Source organism: Alligator sinensis, unplaced genomic scaffold, assembly GCF_000455745.1.
Source record: "Alligator sinensis unplaced genomic scaffold, ASM45574v1 scaffold983_1, whole genome shotgun sequence".
Classification (NCBI taxonomy): domain Eukaryota; kingdom Metazoa; phylum Chordata; order Crocodylia; family Alligatoridae; genus Alligator; species Alligator sinensis.
The window spans coordinates 2,165,985-2,186,934 of record NW_005842015.1 but is presented as its reverse complement, the minus strand read 5'-3'; the positions used below and the strand labels follow the sequence as shown (position 1 = coordinate 2,186,934).

The window sequence follows — 20,950 nt, the reverse complement described above, 5'->3', positions numbered from 1 at the left end:
GGCAGGGCAGGGTGGCATATTATAGAGTAACTCATTCAGAGGGGGATGAGCTTTCGTAGGCTACAGGCTTTTTCATAAGATGCTACGAATGGTCTTGCAGAGAAAAGGGGTACTAAATAGAGAGGAATAAAGTCATTGAAATAAAAATTACAGGGAAAGGAGGAGGAAGGAGGAGGGAGCAGGTTATAAAAGCTAGTCCAAGTAATGGGATAAGAATCCAGAATCTCTGCTGAGACCATACTGAAAACAATGCAGTCTGTGGATGATTTCTTTCTCCACAATTTCACGTTCAAGTTGTTTTTCCCAGTGTTGTTGTTTAAGAACAGCTACTACTTTGAGGTCAGGGATGGAATGTCCAGGGAGGTTAAAGTGTTTTCCTTAACAGGGATTGCCCCATCTGTACAATGCAGATAGCAGAGGGCTACCAAATAGGTATTAAATAGGTTGGCAAACGTTGGTATTTTACTAGAGTAGAAAATCATGCAGTCAATCTTGCATTTAAAAATGGGATAACATTTCACTACTGAAAAAGCAACTACTTGGTTTTAAAAGATCACTTCATGCAGTGTTTCTGTTCTGACAAGCAAACCAGGTTTTTCACAAATATAAACAGATCTCATAAGTCAAATTTGAGAATTACTGTAATTGTACTAATATTACCAGGTCCCTTTTAGTGGTAGAGAATAAGCCCAACCTCATGACTATATTTTCATGAGTATTTATAGTTCAGTACTTCATATTTTGGTTATAGCTTATGTGGTTGCATGCAAATAATTGGACAGTTCAAGAGTTTAACTCTCTATTGGATTAATGTAAATTTAACTGCAAAAGTTGAAACACATTTTTCTGGGACCCAGTCTTGTGTGCTTTGTTTATTTAAAAAAACCCTGAAAACAAATACTTGAATCTAGATTCATTTAACCCCTAATCCCCATCATGTAGCCAAATGATTCAGTAGAAAAATGTATCATATTTGTCTTTAAATTTGTTGAAGTCATCATTCTATTTAGTGTCAGACAAGCCTGAGGTCTAATGTTACATGAATTTGGTCAAACTGACCCTGAATTCTTGACTGTAAACATCATAAATCTTTCCTGCAGTAATTAGTTTCACATTGTAAAGGCCATGCTGTGAAGGGTGATCCCTCATGCAACAAGTTAAGTTTCTAATTTGTTTTCCATTGCACAATGAATTCAAAAAGCTTTCACCATGTTTCTGGCAAGTCATTTATCAGCTTCATAATAAAGCATAGAAGGAACATCACAGATCATCTGCAACAGAAACCAAGTTGCCTATTCCCTATAGCAAGAATAGGCAACAGTGCACAAGGGCTACATTGTCTAGCTTACACTTTTGCTTTTTCATCATTCACATCATTTAGTTTATAATTTTGGGGAGCTGAAGATCTTCAGACAAAAGGACACTTAGAATTGAGCTTCCTCGCCCATCTTCTTGCAGATTTATAGCACATCAACGTTGGCAGTGGGAATGAGGAATTGTTTGTATTACCTCCATCCTCTTCCCTATTATTGAGACAAAGATGCTAAAATATATCAGTAGCATGGATTGTTTATACTGGAGTGGTACAAATCTGCACCAATAAAAGCTTCAAAGAGGCTCTTTTAAAAAAAATGCCAACAGTGTAGCAGAAAGGACTATTGCGACCTTATTGATGTATAGTGACTAATAGTAATGTATTTTCATGACATAGGGATATGAAATGCTGTATAAATGCTGTATGAGAGTCATTCCTGTAACTACCAACATGCATACACAGCTCAGACAAGACCCTCAGGCCCTTTATGCTGATGGCTGGAATCCTAAAACCTCTGGCATATCCTCCTCCCTACTGCTTAAGTATTAAGGCCAGTCTCAGAGCTTAACAAACTCTTATGTCACAAGTGATGTCAGGACTTATAGTCAGAGTCTGAAATTGTGAAGAGCATCAGTTTGCCAAAATTCGAAGTACTGAGATTAGGAAAGCATGCCTTCTTTATTCAGCTCCATGCCTCATCACTCCTAGCAAGATGGGATAACTGTACTGCAGTAGCATACTTATATCAGCAGGGTTGAAGTAAAATATCCCCCTACCTATAAGCAGAGCAATTGGCTTCCTCTCCAAAGCTCAGGAGATCCATTTTGAGGTCAACCATTTATGACTAAGCCTACAGGCATATATGTTCTGTAGGAAATGTCTATTTGTCTATATCTATATATAAGGAAATGTCAATTCCTTATATATTGCTGTAAGAATCAGATTGAAAATCCTGGCAGATGGGTCCAGAATTTGTGAAGTCTACACCAGTGTTAACTCCAGAGGCTGTGCTCTTCTAGACGAAGGGAAATATTATCCTTTCCACTAGCCAGAGATCTGCACCAAAGCCCAGTTCTCTCTGGTCAAACATATCCTGGAAAGTCTTATGTGCGGGTTGAGTTATTAAACAAAATCTCAACATAAAGTCATTAAAAAAAAAAAGTTTGAGGGTGTTATGAAAGGGATTGTAGATAGCATAGTGATAAACCAGAAGAGCATGTTGTTTATATAAGAATGCATTATGTTCTACACACAGAGATTGTTACATTTCTTGGCCTTGAGTATTTTACAGTATAAGGACATAGTTCTGAAGTTATAATGCTATGCAGTTATTCTGTGAAACTGTGTAGGTGTAATTATACAAGGAATTATAGTTTTGTCCCTAAATTGCACAAAGCAAGATGAACAAAAAGAAAACAAGGGATGAGAGAGCTATTGAAGTAAGGGTAGGTGTAGATGGAAAGATTATTTGGAAGGAATACAAATTAGGACCAATTTCTGAAAGGAAGTAAGTTGAAAGAAAAAAAAAGGGTTCATGAATTAACAACTCATCCAGCTAAGAGGACCAGAGTTAGCACAGTAGCTAAAACTCATTTTTTTTCTTAACTTTGCAGCAACAACTTTTTGGATTGAGTCTCCTGCCTGTGCAAAATACTAATGCTCAATTGAAATGTAAAACCACCTTTATAGGTGACAATTGAGCTCAGGATGGCTTTTTCCACTATATGCTATAGATTTTTATAAGTTAACAAAAGACATTATACAATAGAGAAGTGGTCTCCAACCTTTGTAAGTAGGAGATCACCTTTGGCATTTCAAAGCAACCCAAGATTTACTGTGTGTTGCTGCCACCCCCCACCCCCTGCCACCGCCCAGCGGGTAAGTCTGTGGGGAGGAAGGGGGGCAGATCGAGGCAGAGGGAGAAAAAATTATTTGAGGGCACACCTCCCCAGCAGGTAAGTCCCACCCGGCCAGGGCCCCACTCAACTTACCCCTGCTCCTGCCTCTGCGGCACTGTTTCTCACCGTGGAGGCCTCGATCTAGCCCCTGCCCTTTCCCTTCCCCATGGACTGACCTACTGAGCTGGGGTGTGCATGTTCATGCATGTGGGCACTCAGCCCCCCACCCCAGCCTCGTATCAACTCCAAGAGGCTCGAAGATCCGAGGTGCATTGAGATCCACTGGTTGGTGATCACTGCAGTAGAGGAACTTTGTTAGATCTACACTATGTAATTTAATAGCAGCAGCAAAAAATCCTGATAGGTCCACTTTAAGGAAGGTTCCATGATTTAGATATCGGTACAACAGTGTGTCAAGAATCAGAAGTAAGGAGTACTCATTACTGAACTGTATAGTATTTGAATTGTTGATCTAGAAATGAAAAACTCTGTATCCCTTCTCTAGTTCTGTGACCCATTTTGCCTTTCTCTTATTTCAGTGGTTTCATAATGGGGGGTGGTTAAAGAAAAATCTATCCCACCTCCAATTTTGCCTTCTCACAGCTTAGGGATCATTACACTGATGTCTTAGTTAAATATATAGGATCTCAAGGAAAAAGGAAGCCATATGTTTTGACGGCCCAAACTTAGCAGGGTCTGTTTAAATATCAGTTTATTTCTGTTGCTGGGTGAAAGTTCTGCCCAATCACTCGAAAAGATGCTGCAAAACTGTATCATAATTCATGGCAAAATATAATTATGCCTGTGGTTTGTGGAACAATATGTTTTGGTCAAAGCTGTGGTCTTTCTTTGCTTCAGTACATACTAATCATGAATTCCAGGCCATGCTCCCATTCTGTCACCCTTGGATATTAGCTTGACATTCAACAGCATGTCAAGGATGTTTATAGAAGAGTCCTGCCAATGCCAGCCATGAACTCATCTGTGTGGCTCATCTCTACAGTGAATGGTGACTGATGTTTTATTCTGAGTTTCCTCAGACACAGGGAGTATCTTTGAATACAGGCCTTTGTTCTAAATGCTGCAATAGAGAAACACACTATGCTGAGTGTAAAGGATTACTAAACTGCTCATGCTAGCTACTCATGTTCCATTAAATAGATGGGGTCTAATTCCCTACTGACTCGCATCAAAATTTCAAATTTTAATATTCAGGAGATAGAATAACTAATACGTTGATCATTCTCATTCAGTGTGTGCCTCCTGGGTCCTTCATTGTCAGTCCAACATAGTGACTTCAGTTCTGTAAGAAGGTAAGAGCATCACACCCTCTTTTTATAGGTAGAGAACTTTGTAGGCTTTGAACTCTAGTGGAACCAGGATTAAAACTGTTAGTTACCAACCTGCTCATCTTTATTATTCAAGGTGCTGGGCATGTGCATGTTCTACTCACTGTCATTAAAATTATTACATGCTTAGTTCTTTTGCATATCAGGCCTCGTGTCTCAAACTGGGTACCTACAGTTACTGACCATAAACCAAAATCTTTCTGGTAAGTGACTTTCTCAGTTTTACATAGGAAGAACATGGCAAAGACAGGACAGAACTGAGTTCCTCCAGGTGGTGGGCCACCAACTTTATCCAAAAGACCATCCTTTCTCTCCCTGCAGTTCCCTGCTCATTCACTCTGTACCCTACAGCAGCATTTCTCAACCCGTGGGTTGCAGCTCAAAAATGGGTTGCAAGGTTATATGAAAGGGTCATGAACAAACTTTAAAAACGGATCAACAAACTTTAAAAGTGGATTCTCCTTTAAAGGAAAAAAATGTGGGTAACCGTGGCTTTTCCCTTGCAGGCTGTCATAGTTCCGGCCTGCAAGGGGCTGCTTAGGGCCCACCCACCCCACATACCCACTCCCTGCCCCACACACTGTGGGGATGGGACCTGGGGGCAGCAGGTCAGGAGTGAGGGGCACTGGGTCAGGACTGACCACTGATGTTTACAAATGGGTCCTGGTATAAAAAAAAACGTTGAGAACCGTTGCTGTAGAGCAAATGACACATAGAGATCCTACAGATAATCTCATTTGCTGCACAGCCCTGTTTCATTCCATGACCACCAGCCATCCCATTCAGTTAATGAGGCATGAACCCTCTAAAAAAGAATAATAAGTGATTATTTAAGTAAAGACTGGGCACATCTACATGTGCAATTACTGCAAAACAATGAACTCTGGCACTTATTGCGCCAGAGTTTTTTGGTCCTGGGTGCACCCATTTGAACGTGTGCCAGGGACCACGGGATGTTGAGTTGGGTCAGAGCAGCTCCAGCTGGTAGGGGGCCCCAGGGGTCAGCCTGGCAGTCTGGGGCTGCCCGGGTCCAGCTCAGTGTGCTGCAGAGGGGCTGGCTGGGGCACGAGGGTGCTCTAGTGCAGGGCTAGCCGGCATGCAGCTCTGGCACTGAAGCACCTTCATGGCCCAGCCAGCCGCATCAGCATCTGCATGTGCACTGCTGCAGAGTAAAAAACTACAGCAAGTACTAACCTGTTCCAGAGTTTATTAGATTACTCCATCCTAATAGCCCTGGACGTGTATATGCTGAGACGTTTCCCGCAGAGCCAGTTAGTCAACTCCACAGTAAATGTCTTGTGTAGATACTCTACCTAATGTATACACACAAGAGAGCAACATTAATGTTACACAGGCAGCCTCACTTATGGCATTTCTTAGCTTACGAACATTTGATTTGCAGGGTTTTTTTCTTTCTTTTTTAAATGTCTTACTACATAATACCGTTTTTCCTAAAGTGTATGAAGGGCTTTATATCCACTAAAGCTAGTTAAACCATTCTTGTGAAGTAAATATTTTTCTCCCTGTTTTATAACTGGGGAACTGGGGCCAAAGAGAAGATTGCTTGATAAGTCTTCATTATGTGTCTCATGGAAATCAGTGACAGTTTGGGACTAGAACTGTTTCCTGACTCCCCATCTCATGTTCTAATTTAAAAAAAAATCTATTTTCCCTCATTCTCTCATCATTTGAATGAACTGCCAAACAGCTCCCAGAGTAATGTAGAGCAGGGGTAGTACACAAAAGAAATCAGGCTCTAGTTATTCAAGTAAATTAATTCTTGGATTAATCTAGTGGTTCTACACCTTTTTAAACTCAAGGTACCTCTTAGAAAATGCCAGCTCTTATCTTTCATTCTTTTTTTTCTTTTGACTGTGCAAAATACAGCAGTTCTTCTGTTTGCAGAGATCTCAGAAAGACCACAGCAGGTCAGAATATTTGTGTTGCTATGGATTTAACATCTTGGGGCTAATCATATGAATCATATGCAGGTGCTTGCATGCCTAACAGTGTGGCATATTGTGTATGGCATTCTGTAGGACCCTTAAAAGGAGCTCAGGGTACCACAACATCCTGGATGTGAATCACTGGCTTAATTGAACACCAGAACTGATCAGAAAGTGAATTTTTCATATTGCAGAAAATGCCAACGCTTCAAATTTGTTTTTGTTCTGAATTAGACAGAAAAGCCAAAATTTAAAAATTTAAAATGGAATGAAATGTCCAAAAAAAATTCAATTCAGAATCCTTAAACTGTGTTGTTTTGGTAATGGTGATGTGTTTTATACTGATGACATTAGAAGGTTGCAATATTATAATCAAAATTAAACACACGAAAATGATAGTGATGACAAATGATTTGACCTCAATGAAACAAAATGTTTGAAAGCCATCAAAAGCAATCTTCTCGACATTTATTGAAATGAAGTGCTTCAACCTTAGCAGGACAAAGCAAGACGGTCAACATTATTTACTTTGACATTTTTCTTTATGTTGATAATCATTTTAGGTATTAGACGTCATATGAAATAACAAATAATCAAATAGGAGTTTTCATAGGCAAGAATAATCTGACCAACTCATTTATTTGTCAATAATGAATTAACTGATCTAATTAATCATCTTGTGCTGATAGATTGGAAGATATTCAGTTGAAGTAAATTGTCAGAGCTTGAAGCTTTGTTAATTGGAACGGGTCAACATTTTTAAAATTAGATTTTGTTGTTTTAACAGCTTATTTTTCAAAGATAAAACTTTTGGAAGAAAATAGTTTATTTTGAGGAATTTCTCTACTCAGAAATGATTTGAAATAGTTAAAGTAACCTGTCTTGATGGTTTCAAAATGAAGAAAAAATAATTTTCCTAATAAAAGTAATTTTTGTAGTGAAATTTAAGCTAGTTCCAAGCCTTGCATTTGATAACAAAATAAAACACTTAAAATCAAAATGTAAGATTTCAAAATTATCCAAGTGAAATATTTTGTTTGGCCCTGTCCCTGCCCTTTCTTTGTTTGCAAACATTTGTGAAATCCTGACTTTTTCTCTTGATTCAAGATGGGAATGCTTTTTCATGATGGGAACAAAGCTCTCTCCTGCCTAACTCTGTTGACAACTTATGCCAGCTGAGGATCTGCCCTTTAAGGTTCTTAAGTGTTAACATAGCATTCTGTCAAAGTATAAATTAGCCATATCAGTTTCAAAGGAAACTAGGAGATTTAGCACCCCAGTCTGATGCCTGTATTCTGAGTAAAGCTACCTTCTGCAAAGGTGTTCCCAGGATTTCACTGGGACTTTCATGGAGGAAGGTCTTTAACAACATATACCAAGGTACTGGAATATAGTCTTCAGTAAAAAATTGGTAAAATAATTCCTTGACTGAGAATTGATCACAGAATTATAGAAAAGTAGGTCTGAAAGGGAACCAAGAGTTTATTTAGGCCCAATTCCCCGCTCAAGGCAGGGTCATCTCTGTCTGAGCTATGCTAGACATATCTGACATTCAGGTGAAAAAGCATGAGCATCCATTGATGTTATAATGGTTTGTTTTTAAGAATGAAAAGTTGCAAGGGAAGGTAAAGTCCTATTCTTCCTCCCTCCCCCACCTCCCCATACATACATTCCTTTATGATTAGCATCTTTAGAGGGAGACAAATCTTGTGTGTGAAAAGGTGCATTTGATGTGTGGATTAAGATCAAACTAATTTTAAATTGTATTGAAGATAGAAGCTCAGCACCTTTTAGCTTCAATGGAAGTTGCATGTATTCTGGAGCTTAAAAGTACCTTTTCATGAAACTTCTGAACGAAAGGGAATCCTTTGTCTTAGAGCGGTGATTGACAAGGAAGAGTGTTGTGCCTATTGGGTTCATTCCATGTTGGTGGCCTGTTTTAGTTCTACCTTTACAAGAAGGTTGGTGCAGTTGGGTAAATTCTTTAGAAAGGAGGGAGTGGTTGGTCAGACCCGCCACTGGCTTCCTTTGTGTCTATTTTGCATTTCACACTGATTTGCAAAAACCTGCTAAAATTTTGTTTCCTTGAATTCAGTTTATGGAATCTGATGATAACTTTTCATGTCAAGCATTTTAACCATTTGATATATATTTAGCATTCGTAAAATAAGATGGACAATGGTCTGTTAAAGTTGTGCATAGAGAGAGAGTGAGTTTACAACATGACTTAGTTCATTTTATATTTTGAATGTAATCTTTTTTTGGAAGCTTAGCTGGAAAAATTGAATCTACTGTAGTACATCAGCTGTTTATAATCAAAGAAACATATGTTTAAAAGAGCTTACAGGGCCTTTATAATCTATGCGTGCAAATTACTTTTGAAATTGGTTTATTACATACAGTTGTAGCTGCCATTGCTTTGGGTAACTATACAAATCCATTGTTATGGATTAATTACAACCATCATATAGCCTTTTGATACATTTAACTTCACTTACATCATCTAATCAAAGGCGCATGTATGCTGTGCTGCCACAGAGCATGGAATAATTATTTTTTAATGTCCTATTTATTTCCCTAGTGAATATTTTTCTAAAAATAGGCTACAAACCCTTTAGCAATAATAATTAAACAAAGATGCATTTGTTGTCCAAGCACATTTCTGCTCCTTCTGCAAAAACACAAACTAATGAAATATTTGAAATTGTCCAGAAATATTTGGCAAGGAATTGAACTTCTGGTCAGTGTGCTTCACTCCCTTGGGAGTGTTCTGTTCATTTGTTAATGTGCACATCACATTATTTGTATGGGAGATGCCAATCCTTGTCATGTTTCTCTGTTTTTCTTTCATTTGTATGTACACAGAGCAGACCTGGAGTTCTGCAAATTTAACTAGTGTAGTTCCTGGATAATTATGCTGCACTTGCACATTAAATATCATTTGATACTAATTTATGCAAGCTTACATTAAAATATATGCATGTATGTCTGAGCACTCCACTGCAACAAAATTAAATATTATAGAATAGTTATGTATATTCTAATTACAGATGGATGTATAATCCCTAAGGGGAACATTTCTGCTGTTATAACATAGCAAGTGTAAAGTGCATTGCTTAAGTGGCTGCCAGCTGGACTACATTTACATGTTATTTGCATAAATATAGTATTTAACATACTGAGAAAGCAAGCTTATGGATGTTTCTTTTATAAATAAATGTTGCTGTTTTTATTCCAAAGTTGCAATAACATGCTGCTTTGGCCTTTTTTATATAATAAACCACATGTGTTTCTTGTTCTTTGGGACTCTCATAGACTTCTGATTGACTGAAGCATCTTCCACACTGCCTGCCTCTGGCCACTGAACAGAATGATCAGTACTGCTAGACACACTGGGAGGAGTAAAGAATAGTGAAGAAATAGGCTAGAACCAGAACCCCTCCTGGCGCTTAGAAAATCACCAAAAGTTAATGGTGTTGCCAAGACCTACAAAGTAATTGCAGTATTATGTGTTGACATTGCTTTGTGAATCGTCTTCCTGCCATGATGCCACTATGTCACAATTTTGTTATGCCAATGGAAAGCAAAAATATAGATCAGATTGAGAAGTAACTGTGCTCTGAATTGAAGACCTGCTTTGAAACTTCTTACATGTGAAGATAATGGGAAATGATTTTGACTCTAACTCTCTTACCTGACCAAGCTGAATTAATGTGTTATATTACTGAGCCCACTATTTCATGGGCAGAGACCCTCAGGTAGACATGAAGCCAGTGGAGGATGAAGGGTGACGAGTGACCGGATGCAGGGGGCCCCTTAGCTGCGGGGTCCCATGCGGCTGCAGGTTTTGCAGTATAGGACGGGCCAGCCCTGCAGATATTCAGCTGTCACAGTTACACAGCTGGTTCCACCTTTTTTCCATTTTTGAATTCAAAGTTTTCCCCTTCAGCTGCCAAACATCAAGTCTACCTCTTGGAGGCTGGAATTCCATACTTCTCGCCTTGATAATTCCAGCCGAGAGAAGGAAATTATAGTGCCATTATAGAAGAACCTAGTACAGCCTCCTCTAGAGCATCATCTATATGGTATATCTACCTTACCTAAAGTCTTGCCATCCCTGGTAGTAATTCCTAACTTCCTCAGATGCCATGGTAGATGGCTATGGTCTTGGACAGGCATTACATTTCCAGAGGGGGAAATGATGCTTTTCTGTTAGAAACTGCCAGCGTACAGGCATTCATTTAGTTTCTTGCAGAGGAAACGTTCCGTATCCATGAGAAAGATAGATTGATCCTTGGGAGATCTCCCCTCCGTAAGTTTCTGTCACTAGAATGATTGCCTATACGCTTCCTATGTCTTAGCTTAGTTCCTCTGAACAACTTTTTCACCTACATTTCTTGAGAGACTGTTCCTTTTAAAACTGAAATAGTTGTTTTGTTCTCCAGTGTGAATGGGCCTTTTCCTGTCTAGGCATTGTCTTTTAAAAACCCTCAAGTGTTTGCAGAGCCATTCTTTTTGCCGGCTGCTTGTTTTTCCTTATAGCCGGTAATCAGCTAAACCAATATAGCCATACAATAAACATTCCAATGAATAATTGGATCAACATGCAGCTTTAATAAAACTACAGAGCTGTTCTAGCTTGGTCTTATCAGCAGTCCTGGAAATTGGGCTTTGTATCCAGGTGAATAAATATAAATTTAGAAGTTTAAATTCAGGCTCTCAAATGTGAATGTTTTAGCCAAATGGTAACGTTTCAAAAGCATGCAAAGTCTTATTTGATAAAGTGACTTAAGCTTCTAAATGTCTAGGTTATTCTTGGCAGATTGCACCTTAAGCATTATACTCAACAGTGTGCAACTGAGGATGGCTTCTTCTTTCTCTGATGCTTTTGCTGTTAATTATGAATGCCTGAGTTGCAGTGTTGCTTTGGTTTTGGGTGTATACTCTGAGTTGGCATGTGTAGTATATTATGCATTTTTGTATGATGCACATAAGGGGTTCAAATTATATAAATAAACAATAGGGCGGCTAAGGCTTTAAAAAGAGAGAGAGAGAGACCAGATGTGTGGAAGGAAGATATATCTCAGAGTGGCTATATAGTCTCCCAGTAACTGCCCCCATACCACCCAGGTTTAAAGAACTGCCTTACTCATGAAAGCAATAGCAACACTGAATCAAACAATGGTTCAATTTCATGCCTCATTTCAGACATCATTAAACATATTTGGTTTCACCTCAATCCTCATCAAGATCCTAAATGAGAGACAGGCTGCCTGATTAATGTGAGCGTCAAGAAAAGGGAAGACGGAAACTTCATAAATCATTTTTTCCTGATTTTTTTCTCATCTCTTCTCACTCCCTATTGCCCCCTATTCTCCTGAGATTATCCTTTCCTCGCGATTACCCCTGTTGTTGAAGAGAGCACAGCACAACCCTTATGTCCATGGCAAGCATGAGCTCAGGCATGAAAAATCACCCCTGGTTGTTTCCTCAGCAGTTGCTGCTCTAAGCAGAATCTCTATGCTGCCAGCCAAACTCTACAGTTTTATTTGTAATCTCTTCTGTTGTTTCCAGAAAGAAAAGAAACATATAGAATAAAATATCAAATACTGTTGACTGTATTTTCACATCTAGAAAAAGGAAACATTAACACTCTGCTTTTCATTATGCGCGCTCTCTCCTGTTTTTTGTCAATATGGGCATAAGGACAGTGGACGAGGAGTCCAGCCCCTTGAAGTCAATGCCAAAATGTACATTGGCTTCAATATGGCCCCTGTTTTGAGACCCTGGGCATTAAAAACAAAATAAAGCCAGGACTCCATTTTACCTTCATTCAAAATTGCCTGTTCAGATAAAATGGGACCTGTATCCAAGCTATTTCTGGCTACCATGCTAGATCACGTTAATGGTTCATGTAGTCCAGTATTCTGATTCTAACAGTTGCCAGTATTGCCTGCTTTAGAGATGTGAAGATTTCTGCGTTTGATAACGGAAGCTCAGCAACTGTGAGGGAGACAGTAAAGCCAAAATGCAACTGGCACGATGTTGAATAAAAATACAACGAAACCTTCCTAGGTTTTGCTTATGACACTGAAAACTGTTGACTTCATGTACCCAGTGGATGGATATTTCTTCCAGCATCCCAGCTTTGTTAAACTGTAGCAGAACTATAGAGGCAAAGAATTAGAACTCTTACCTTGCTAAAATAAATTTATTGTGCATTTTTCAAAGTTTAGAGGAAAAACAATAGAGAACAAAAAATCTTCTGCTTGCTTTTTCAATATGTCTGTGAGCTGCCAGTGCATCTTTGTGTCAGTTCTCACATACTTGGTACCACATGCTATCTATAACGTTGATCATAAGTATAACACACAGCACTGCTCAGAAGGCTTGTTCTGTTAAAGGTTTAGAAACTGCCTTCTTCCTCTCTCCCATCACCTTCTATGAGGTTTCTCTTCCTCTTTAATTTTCTTTTTATTTCGTATCCCATTTCTTCCCTCTCAACATATTGACAAAAAAATATGAGAGAGAGAGCGCACAATGAAAAGCAGAGTGTTAATGTTTCCTCATTTAACTGTGTTCTCTTCCCCTTAGTTTAGTTTCCCTTCCCCACAATCCTATTCTGCTTTGCCCTGTCCCTTTTTCACCCCAGAAGCCACGTTCCACATGACAGATTGCTGTCTGCTTCAGGCCTTGTTTATATGAAAGCACTTCATAGTGCAGCAAACAGCTGTGCTGGCAAGTCACTAAGGAAGACTATTCATGCGTGCTGCAACTGAAGCCTCCCAGGCCAGTGGGTCAAAACTACAGCCTAGGATGAAATATTTACCTAGATGAAATTCTGGGGCCTATTATTTAACAGAGGTGCAATTGATTTATTGTTGACTGTACCTGCTATTTTCTGATCATGTTGCTCTTTGTAATGTGGAGCTTTCCAATGTCAATTGAATTTTTAAACAATTTTGAAAAAATCTTAATTTTCAGTTGGTTACATGTCAGCTTAATCTGAATTTTAGATTTATTTACACAAAGTCAGAAGAAATGAGCAAGACAAGGCCTACTTGAAGGGGCATTGTATCTAATGTAAAAAACATTAGCTAACTTTGATGATGTACATAAATGGTACATGTCATACAAATAGAAGTTAGCATTTCATATTTAAGGCACAACCTCTTGGCTGTATCATGTGGAGATTTAAAGTAAGTTTTGCAAAAATTCCTCAGCTCAGCAGGCTCACTCTTAAGCTAACAGCTAATACAGCACAAAGATCAAAAGGGTTGATTCAGTTTTTTTTGGAACCTTGCACACTGAGATAAGATCTACATGGGACCAAGCTGAATATTTTTCATGTTACATCTGTGGTTTACCAGAAGTGACACTATCACATAGTTAGTGATGTAACCTTTGAAACATTTGGTGAAGTCACATGTGGATCCAATCTTTGTGCCTAATAGAGCTGTTATGTATTTATATGGAATGTAGCTTCTCTTCCTTAAGTTGTCTTGATGCATAGTAGATTGCAGGTTTGTTATAATAATTTGATGTATAAATGCAAAACCATCTGAACATTGGTAGCACTATTACTGCTTCAATCTTCTTTGATCTTGGTAGAAAAATCTAGACAAATACAAATTGCCTCCCAACTCCACAAATACCTTACATAGTATAAAAGTAAACCATGCTTTCTGTTTTTAAAAATACAAATGGCAAAATATGCCTTTCTATCATTTACTTCTGTGATTATTAAACAAGTGGATTAGAATGCCTCTTAAATAGTGAAATTTAAAGAGAATGGTGTGCATGTGTTGTGCCCCTCCCCCCCCAAATCTTTTCCCCTCCTCCCATTTCCTTTCAGGTTGGTTGTGTACTATATATTTCCTTCCTAGCTTTTCTCTGGGCATAAATAAAATATTTGTTTGTGCCTTGATGGAAAACTACTGCTCCCCATTCTGTGGCCACAGAGGGTTTTGACCTGTCATATCTGACGTGATTCTACTTCATAAAGGTGCAGAAAGGATGCCAAGACTCTGCTCTTTTTGCATGCTCTGGGGAGACTTCCAGCACTCCCACCAGCAGGGGAAGATTTGAGTTATAAGGGCAGTATTTCTGTAAGTATTTTGTACCTCAGGCTACCATCCGAACAGAGCAGGTGTACAGGAGTACCTGGGGCTACAGTAGTGGCTTGAAACAGAAGATTAATACCTTCCAGCCATGGTAGTACTCCCAGTGCATGCCCATTAAACCAGAGCATGAATTAAGACCAAGGATTTGGCTCTTAATCCTTAGCTGCTCTGGTTTCCTCAGCGCTTCTTTTTCCCCTGTCTTTATTTAATAACATATAGCACATATTCTGTCTTCAGTAACATCCAGGGACTATCAAGATGTTGGAAAATAAATATTTCTATAATTTTTGGATGGGGCAATATTTCTTTGGCTGTAGCACTGGTTTGCAAAACAGTGCTTAGGTAAGTGATGAGCAGGTTTCAAATTTTTGGGAGTCAGTGTGAAAAAAGCAACTGGAAATGTTGATCTTTATTACCATCACCAGCAGGATGGAAACAGTGATCCTTCCCTCCTAAGAAAAGTGCTTTGAGATATACTTTTGAAAAGCACTAGGAAAGAGTTAGGTGGGATTTTTAGAACTGTGTATTATTAATAATCTTTGGTGAGCAAAACCTAGGCTACAGGTCTCCTCAAAGCAACCTCCATCTCATTATTTTTGCCCTTTTGTCTTTTGTTGAAACATAGACATGAAGACCTGAAAGTTAGACAAATGCAGTTGACAAATTTCAGTCTGTATTCATTTTGTTCAGCATTTACACAAAACAACTGTTTGAAATAAACCTTCCCCACTTCCTTACTTATTTTATCTTTCTGTATTGTGCAAGAGATGAGCATCAACACCCAAAGTCTTCGGTAGTTGCTTATTAAACTACAGTTAGATTTAATACATTTAGAAAAGTAACATAAGCAAGACTGGAATTGGCTCAGATCATGTAAAAAAACCTGGAAAAGCTCTCGAAGTGAGGGGTGGGAGGGAAGTTATATATCTCTTGTTTCATAAAATTGTAACCACTCTGTACACATATTGAGCCACTCTAAGGTGTGTTATTGGAATCATTTCATTGCATACAGTGGCATACTTGTAAAACGATGACAATCAAGGACTGGATCTGAATTGTGAGCATAGATTAGGCACTTTGTAACCAGTCATTTTGTATGAAATCAGAGCTGTTGAACTAGTTACAGTGATGATTACCTTAGAGCTTAGTCTTCTCAATACTGTCAGGCTATCTGACATTCAGGCTAGGTATAGACATTCAAAAAGCCTGAGGCAGAATTGATCTAAGTTATGTGCTTTTCTGTAAGTGGCGTAGTTTAAATTGGTAGCAAACAGAACACATGTTCACCCTGGGTGGGAGGGTGGGGTGAATCTTAGACCAGGTGCCACCATTTTTAAACCAGTCTCTGTGGGCACTTGTACACGTGACAATGTTACCATGTACACATGATGAAAATGTCCCTTTGTGGCTTAATGGCGTCACACTTTACATGCATCTGAGTTTTGGGGGTTTTACATGAGTTTGCATCATCACAAGCTAAACCACATCCGGATGTAGTTTAGTTTGCAACATTGCAACTTGGAATGGTGTAGCCATTAATCTGTCAGTTCACCCCCTGGGTGTGGGAGAGGCAGGCAGGCTTCCCTAAAAGAAAGGACCTTCACTGTTTCTGCCTTCAGCAAGTGTCTGTGGCTGCCAGAACACCTGGGACCACTTGGGAAGGGGTTGGCTTGCCCCTGGGGCAGTGCGGGGTGGTGACAAGAGGGTAGCTGGGTGTGTTGGTGGCAGGGACAGTGCACAGGGCATGGAAAGCCTGTGCGGGCTTGGGGAAGAGTTGGATCAGGTGCCTCTGAGCTGGGGCAGCACCCAGTCCATTAGCAGCCCACCCAGCTGGCCTCAGGGGGTGCCATTGTCGCAGAGGGAAGGACCAGGGGGCCCCCACAGCTCAGGAGCAACTTGTCCTGCCAGCAGCTCACCCCTCAGCCATGGGAGAGGTGGGCAGGCTCCACCAAAAAAAAAAATCATGCCCCTTGCCCCTTCTGCCTTTAGCTATTGCCTGTGGCCACCAGGACAATGACATGTGTACAGTGATAGAAAAATAAAACCTACCATTTCAATTAAAAACTCACCTTTTTAATTTAGGGGGCATAGAATGCAACCCTGAAGGACTAAGCCCCTGTCACCTGTACAAGTGCCCACTGTGCTGAACTTCTGTTCTGTTATGGGTATAGACCGGTTTTGTATGCCAAACTTCTGTTAGTTATAGACCAGTTTTTGATCACTTATAGTGGTAAAAGTGTAATATCTGTATCTAGCCTCAATGTATTATTTATAATTGTGACTGCTACATTTAATAGTAAATGTTTGCATGATCAAACCTTAACAATTTAAACTCTTCAGACTAGGTAATGTGATTTAAATGTACATAATGTTGCAAATACATTAGCAACACTATGTGGTTTTTGGTAATGAAACCTAGCTTACTATTACTTTTGTATAACACAAGTTACATAGTCAAGTATGCAGTAGAATTGCCTGCAAGCATCTAAAAAGATGAAAATAAATTGAGAGGTTCAGTTATATATTTTATGATAAGCAGCACTTATTTGTCTGAAGTGCCAAAAGAGCTTATTTACATCAATGTGTCCCAACAACCTATAACTGAAGACATGGATGTATTGGGATGAGCTGAACAGAATTTAAGAATTCAGGAGTTAGGAAAAATATTTTGTAAGACCTAGTGATCTGTGGAATCATCTCCCTGAAGTAAACTGTTGGAAGGGTTTAATGGGGTAATTTGAAACTAACCAAAATAAGATGCTTGTGTTCTTTCTGGAGCACTTCTGCCCTGTTGAGGAAATGGGTAAAATGGCTTCATGGGCATTTTCTGTCTCTGATTTCTCATTCTATTATATCCAATGTTTTGCATGCCAACATGTAGCCTGTCCAATACTAATTGCACCTAGCTGCAAGATTATAATTTTCTAAACATCTGTACTAAATTGATCTCTTAAGCCAAATTCTGATTCTCTTGCTCCCAAACAAGTAGAACCATATACTTAAAGAAGTCCCATTGAAATTAACTGAAAGGATTAAATAACCTTTTAATGGGAATTAATGTTTTCTAATTTGGCTCTCAGGAATTTTTGTATACACAAAATACCTGGAGGTGAGGGAATAAGCAAGCCTGTTTATCTTTGTCTCAAAGAACTGGCCCAATAATGGGTAAAGGCCCAGCTCAAGATTATTTAAAAATAATTAAGAATATAGCAATATAAGGAGTTTGTTTCTTTATATTCTGTGGCTATAACAAAAACTTGAAGAAAATTGTTTCAGATCAACCCCAAAATGAAATTTTTTGGATTTGCTTTTTATTTCCAAAAGAAACAAAATATTAGTTATTTTTCAGAAATTTTTTGTTTTTTTTTTTTATTTACAAAAAAAAAAAAATATTATTTTTTTTTGAAATAAATTTTTTCCATTTGGGGGGGGGGGGGAAGGGGTGTTACTTTAAAAAAAATATTTCCATTTTGAAACAAGTTTTGCTTTGAAGCTGAAACTCTTTACTATATATTATATAATTTCTGTTGACCTGCAGCTGCTTTATTCAGTGGATAAACTGTTTGCATTAAAATGTTGCCTGTACTGTTTACGCTTATAATAGCTGTGATATTTATGCGGCATTAGAAAGGGGCTACTCTTTAAAAGGTATTTCTCTAGTGTCTATGCATATTTGAGGACTGGGACAAGGCAGGAGCTAAGCCTATGTTTGATCTGGAGTGCTACATCACCCAAATGTTCTATCTGGACATAAATCATTCTAAATAGTGCAGATTTATGTGGGCACATTAAACTTGTCCTCCACCTTCAAGGTCTTGACCCTTATTTTCAAAGAAATCCATGACCTGGTCTCAGAGGGCCTTTGTACATGCCACGTTTTTTGCCCTTTCTTGCGCTGCATTTGCGTGACTGTTTGCAGGTTTTACAGAGTCTTTAAAAGTCTTTCTGGCACATTAAAATAAAACTACTTAGATGTAGTTTAGTTTGGCTCACTGTAAATTAGTTTCTCATCCATGGATTCATTGTGTGCAAACACAAAGGCACTCAAAGTTGTGTAATGAACCTCTTTGTCCACTGGATGGCACTGCAACTTTTTATAGTTCGCCCCTTTGAATTGCTTCTGCTTTTTTTTTTTTTTTGTGGCATGTGCTGACTCCATGCTCCCACAGCTGCATGGCAGAGCATGGGTTGGGGGGCCCCAGACTGGAGGGGCAGTGCTGGACCATCCCGCTGTCCTGCAGCACCAGCTGGGGACCACGATTAATTCATTCAAAAACCAAGTGCATGCAAACATTGATGCAACGCTCCAAAGGTTAATTAGTTTGAAAACCTAGTGCGTGCAAACACTGATGCGATGCTATAAAATAAACAAGTTTAAATTTTATAAAACTATTTAATTTAATGAGGATTAAAGCTTATGGTGTGTACAGGTGCCCAGAATGCCTACAAGAACACCTAAAGTTCCAGGGTGAAGAACCTATTTGATAATGACATTCTCCTGGCACACTGAAACTTTCCATAAGAAGAGTAAACTCATCTATGCAGGAAGCAGAACTTTCCGTAGGGATGAGCCAGGACTGAAGAATGAATTCTCAGAGACTATGGTCATTTGTACACGTGATGAAAATTGGCTGGTAGTGCAGTTTAATTGCATCACTCTGTACCCGTGTGGAGTTTTTTACGATTTCAGCAAGTTTGTCACATTGCAAACTAAATCACATCTGCATGTAGTTTAGTTTGCATTGTAGCTATTCGTAATGTTACAGCCTTTTGACAGCTTGTCCCCCCGCTCACTCCCTGCCATAAGGGAGGCAGGCTGAAGGTAGAAGAGGTGAGGGGCAAGCTCACCTCCTCTTTCACCCTTTTATTTTTTTTATTTTTTTTATATTTATTTTTTGTGGGTGCAGCCATCCTGCATCTCCCGTGGCCAGAGGGTGAGCTGCTGGTGGCCTGAGTGGCACCTGAGCTGCAGGGAGCCCTGGTCCTTTGCTCCATGGCAGTGGTGGCCCCAGGGCTATCCAGGCAGGCTGCTAGCTGCACAGATGCTGCCCCAGCTCAGGCTCAGGGAAGAGTTGGATTGGGCTGGATGCTGCCTCCAAGCTGGGGTAGCTCCTGCCTCCTAGCTGCCTGCCCGGATACCCCTAAGGGGCACCGCTGCTGCAGAGGAAAGGACCAGGCCCCGCCCACAGCTCAGGGCCTGCTGACAGCTCATCTCCTGGACGTGGGAGAGGTGGGCAGGCTCACAAAAAAAAATAAAAATAAAAAGGATCGGGCCCCTCACCGCTTCTCCCCCCGCCCAGAGCCTGCCTGTGTGAGCTGCCACCAGGCCATACAACCCCTGAGCTCTGGTGGGCCCCAGTCCTTCCCTCTGTGGCAGTGGCGCCCCTGCAGGGTGAGCCTGCCTACTTCTCCTGCGGCCTGGATGGTGAGCTGCGAGCAGGCTCTGAGCTGCAGGGGGAACCAGTCCTTCCCTCTGCAGTGGTGGTGCCTGCTGGGGTCGCCTGGGCAGGCAACTAGTGGGAAGGTGTTGCCCCAGCTCAGACACAGCACCCAGACCAATCCAGCTGTTCTCTAGGCCAGATCTGGGGCAGCACCCACCTAGTAGCAGCCCTCTTGGGTGGCCCCGAGAGGTGCTGCCACCACAGAGGAAAGGTCAGAGGCCACTGGGCCCGCTGGCAGCTTGCCATCTGGTCATGGAAGACGTGGGCAGGCTCCACAGTAAAAATTAAAGGGTTTGGCCCCTCATCATAACAGTGATGGAAGCCCCTAATCTGAAATGGTGGGGTTTTAATTGTCGCAATTAAAAACCACCATTTCAATTTAGGGGACTAAACCCCCATCAAGCACCCTATAAGCCTGATCCACCTTCTGTTCCAAATGCAAGGTACATTTCTTTGACTTTGCTTTCTCGGTCAGAAAAACCTGTGGACATGTTTTTTTTAGAAAAAAAAAGCAAAAGAGATGCTCTTCATACGCTCTTCTCTCTCTCTCTCTCTTTCTGGAGAGAATGAAAAAACAGCAAGTGATAGGTGTGTAGTCACATTGCTTGATATACTACTGAAGATGCTCAGATATTTTAGTGATGAATACAAAAAAATCCATATATAAATTAACAGAACAGAAAAGCATTGATTTATGACTTGAATACAGTTGGTGAACGAATTCTTACTCTGATTGTAGTCAACAGTAAAACTCTGAGTGATTTTCAATTATATCAAGTAGCCTGTAATATCAAGGAGGTAAGAAATAGGGTCATTTAAGAACTGAAACTTGTTCAACATTTGACTCTGAGTGAAGAAAGCTCAGAGAGAGGGAAAGA

The 20,950-nt window shown here is 39.9% G+C and overlaps 1 protein-coding gene across 7 annotated transcripts in view; it reads left to right on the top strand.

The window, feature by feature from the left end:
* The window catches only part of KCNQ1 (potassium voltage-gated channel subfamily Q member 1), a 587,589-nt gene that overhangs the window by 262,029 nt on the left and 304,610 nt on the right, over window positions 1-20,950 (top strand). The gene's annotated exons all lie outside the window — the stretch shown is intronic.